Source organism: Crocuta crocuta, unplaced genomic scaffold (assembly GCF_008692635.1).
Source record: "Crocuta crocuta isolate KB4526 unplaced genomic scaffold, BGI_CrCroc_1.0 scaffold1023, whole genome shotgun sequence".
Taxonomy (NCBI): Eukaryota; Metazoa; Chordata; class Mammalia; order Carnivora; family Hyaenidae; genus Crocuta; species Crocuta crocuta.
The window spans coordinates 9,991-14,558 of NW_027530533.1; positions in this window are offsets into that span (position 1 = coordinate 9,991).

A 4,568-nucleotide genomic window follows, 5' to 3' on the forward strand; every position below is an offset into this window, starting at 1 on the left:
CCCGAAACACAAACAACCCAGTGAAGAAATGGGCAGAAGATATGAACAGACACTTCTCCAAAGAGGACATCCAGATGGCCAACAGACACATGAAACGATGCTCAGCATCCCTCCTCATCAGGGAAATACAAATCAAAACCACACTGAGATACCACCTCACGCCAGTCAGAGTGGCTAAAATGAGCAAATCAGAGAACTCTAGATGCTGGCGAGGATGTGGAGAAACGGGGACGCTCCTACACTGTTGGTGGGAATGTAAACTGGTACAGCCCCTCTGGAAAACAGTGTGGAGGGTCCTCAGGTAACTAACAATAGAACTCCCGTATGACCCAGCAATAGCACTGCTAGGAATTTACCCAAGGGATACAGAAATGCTGATGCATAGGAGCACATGTACCCCAATGTTCATAGCAGCACTCTCCACAATAGCTAAAACATGGAAAGAGCCTAAGTGTCCATCAACAGATGAATGGATCAAGAAGATGTGGTTTATCTATACCATGGAATACTACATGGCAATGAGAAACAATGAAATCTGGCCATGTGTAGCAACATGGATGGACCTTGAGGGTGTTATGCTGAGCGAAATAAGTCAGGCAGAGAAGGACAAATATCATATGTTTGCACGTATAGGAGGATTAGGAGGAACTTGACGGAGGAACAAGGGGGAGAAGAAGGGCGGAAATGGTGGGGGAAAGGGAGAGAAGCAAACCATGAGAGACTCTTGAATGCTGACAAAAACTGAGGACTGATGGATGTGGGGGGAGGAGGGGATGGGCATGGAGGAGGCCACTTGTGGGGATGAGCACTGAGTGTTATGTGGAAACTAATTTGACAATAAACTATTAAAAAAAATAAAAAAAATTAAAAAAAAGATTTAGCCAAGAATGGAAGCCTATGTCACATTCTTTTATTACACTAGCCCTCAATCCAACCCAATCAACATTTATTAAGAATGAGATGAACATGGGGCACCTGAGTGGCTCAGTCAATTAAGTGTCCAACTTCAGCTCAGGTCATGATCTCATGGTTCATGAGTTTGAGCCTTGCATCAGGCTCTTTGCTAACAGCCCAAAGCCTGCTTCAGATTCTGTGTCTCTCTCTCTGGCCCACCGCCCATCTCACATTCTGTCTCTGTCTCTCTCTCAAAAATAAGTAAACATTTGGGGCACCTGAATGGCTCAGTTTGTTGGGCCTCCAACTTCGGCTCAGGTCATGATCTCACAATTTATGAGTTTGAGCCCCGTGTTGGGCTCTGTGCTGATAGCTCAGAGCATGGAGCCTGCTTTGGATTTTGTGTCTCCCCCGTCTCTCTGCCCTTCCCTCACTCTTACTCTGTCTCTCTCAAAAGTAAATAAATATTTTAAAAATTTTTAGTAAATACATAAACATTGTAAAAGATTAAAAAGAAACCCAGTTGAACACATTTTTTTCCAAACTGGAATACCACTACATTCCTAAGTGAAAGAAACCATTGAAGTCCAGTGGAGACAAGAATTTGGAAATGTATCATGTAGAAGATTTTTATGCAAGAATTTTAGTACAAGGAGATTCTCCAAATCTATATTATTATTATTATCATTATGTCTTTTGGGAGTCTCTCTTGGTACGTATGTTAAGTAAAACTGCTATTTCCAGTATTTCCAGTGCCTAGCATATATGTTCATCCATTCTGTAAACATTTGCTGAGAGCCTATTATGTGCCAGACATGGTAAGGGCACTGGAGACAGAGCAGTGAAGAAAGATAAGGTCTCCAGGCAAATGAAGTTAGTAACTGAAACTGATAAAGGAGATAAGAAAATTCCAGATGGAGACCAATGCTATGTAGAGATTAGTACAAGATGTCTGGACCCAGAGTGACCAGTGGCTTACTCAGAGTGGTCACTAAACAGCCGCTCTGAAGAGGTGACTTTTGAGTTGAATTTAATGATGTGATTTGGATCAGGGAAGAGCATATATCATATAATTATGTTTTGTTAAGAAACATTCTAGCTCCGTGTAGGAAATGGGTTACAGGAGACAAGAGTAGAAACAGGGACCAGGACACAATAGTGGTCCAGGCAAGAGGGGATGGTGGCTCAGACCAAGCGGTTATTGAGAACACTGAGAGAAGATGAAGAGGTCATCCTAGGGTTTGGAAGTCAAGTAGACACCACTTCTGGATGGACTGGGTCTGGTGTAGGAGAGAAGGAATCACAGGTGACTCCTGGGTTTTTGTCTCGAGCAAGTAGGCAGATGCTTTTCCCATTGACTCAGATGGGGAAAAAGAAGTCAGGAGATGAATGGGATTCATTAAGTTTGAGATTAGACATCCACATAGTGATGTCAAGTAGGCAGTTGGAAATATGAATCTAACCTCTGAGGAGAGGTCAAAGCTGAAGATGTAAATGTGAGTGCTCTTCGCACATTGATGGTACTGAACTCACCCAGGGGAATCATGCAGAGGGAGAGAAGAAGGGGCCAGGCCCAGCCAGGGGGATACTGCAGCCACCAGGAGCTCCATCAGTGGGGAGCCAGCACAGGACCAACTTGGGAGGTAGGAGGAAATCAGCAAAGCATAGTGTCATAGGAACCACGAGAAAAGCCAATGGAAAAGGAGAAGTGGAATCTGGCTCTACAACTTACTTGGGGCCAAAATAAGTGCATTGGGAATAAGAATCTGTACCATTGGAAATGGAGGGTTTTAGCTGATTGTTCAGATATGATCCCTGCGTTGAAACTGTTCTTTCATCTGCTTGTTTCAAAGAAAATTACAAGCCCGAATTAACCCTCCAACATCTCCTGCAGGTTGGACAAGTTTAATGATTTCCCCTCTTGCTACCTAAGAAAGGAGGCCATAAAGGTGAAGCATCACCGCTGTGACCTCATGTGACTGGTCAGGACACCCTTCCCTGTGCATACAGCCAGCTTACTCAGCAGAGGCCCTGGCCCTACATTCACATAAGGTGACCAAGAAAGGCACGATCTGAGCAACTTGTCTCCTCCAATGGCCAGAGGGCCTGCCTCTGGCACCTTCTGTGACTACAATGTCCAGAAGACCCCTGCATCAGTTTCCCCACACAGAGCTCTGGAAACAATGGTCTTTCCTTCCCACAGTGCTCTGCTCTCATTTCTTTCCATGTTGCCCAAAAGCATTGGATTCTCTCCATAAAACCTCCCAGATTACTGTCTGCTCTTTGGACCTAATTTTAATCCATTGCCACGTGGCCTGATTCCATCAGGAAAAAAGCCTTCATCAGACATTCAGATGCCTCTATTCTTTTATTAAGCCCTTACTAACCTCCATGTTAGTGAAGATAGAGGTACTGTAGCCCCCATCTGTATTACCTGCAGGTGGGACATGAGAAGAGCAATGGAATTACCATTCGAGGGAGCAGGAGCAGGGGAGAAGGAGGCTTTTTTTTTTCTTTTATAGTTTTATTGTCCAGTTGGTTTCCATATAACAGCCAGTGCTCATCCCAACAAGTGGCCTCCTCCATGCCCATCACCTCACTTCCCCTTTCCCCCACCCCCATCAGCCCTCAGTTTCTTCTCAGTATTGAAGAGTCTCTCATGGTTTGCCTCCCGCCCTCTCCCCAACTATTTTCCCCTTCCCTCCCACGTTGTCCTCTGTTAAGTTTCTCCTGTTCCACTTATAAGTGAAAACATATGGTATCTGTCCTTCTCTGCCTGACTTATTTCACTTAGCATAACACCCTCAAGTTCCATCCACATTACTACAAATGGCCAGATTTCATTCCTTCTCGTTGCTGTGTAGTATTCCATTGTATATATAAACCACATCTCCTTGATCTATTCATCAGTTGATGAATAGGCCGACTTTTTAATCAAGAGCACAGAGCTTTCGGAATCTTGAATTTGAGATGGCAGGGGTTTCCTAAGCACACTCGGGGGGCTGGGTGGGGAGGTCCCTCACCTCTTCCCCCTCCGAGGCTGGCATACCCGGACTGCCCTGTCCACCACATCTGGCTGGCCCTGTGGTCCCCTCGGGGTCATGCAATGGCCACAGGAGGGAGCTTCAGACCTGGGGCCTCATCCTTCCACCTCACCACCCCCAGAGGAGAATGGAGAGGTGGCTGGGCCACAGAGCCTCCTGGCTAGGCAGTGACACTCAGCTTCCCATCCCAAAGCAAGTCTGCAGCCCTGGCACAAGATTCCGTTCCCTCCAGTTACCTGCACAGGATGCAGCCTCGACTTGGTGCTTCCTATTCCTTCCACAGTTGTCACGGCAACATGATGCAAAGAGCAGATGGGGGCCAGGCAGGCATTGGCAGAAAAGTGGCTGGAGCTCAGATTAAGGTCATTCCATTGTCCACACAACCATGAGAGACTTCGAGACGCTTTATGTCATTACTCTTCACTCTGCTTTACATTCTGGCCTCTTCCACAGCTGTCCTCACCTCTCCACCCAGGACCCTGGGCCAGCAACAAAGGAAGCGCCCCCCACCTCAGGGGTGGGGGGGCGCGAGCCCCTGCCGAGGCTTGTGTAACAGGCGTCAGTGCATCCTAAGCCTCTGAGCTGGAGCATGGGCCCCAGGGTCACCCGCAGTCACCTCTTAGTCCAACC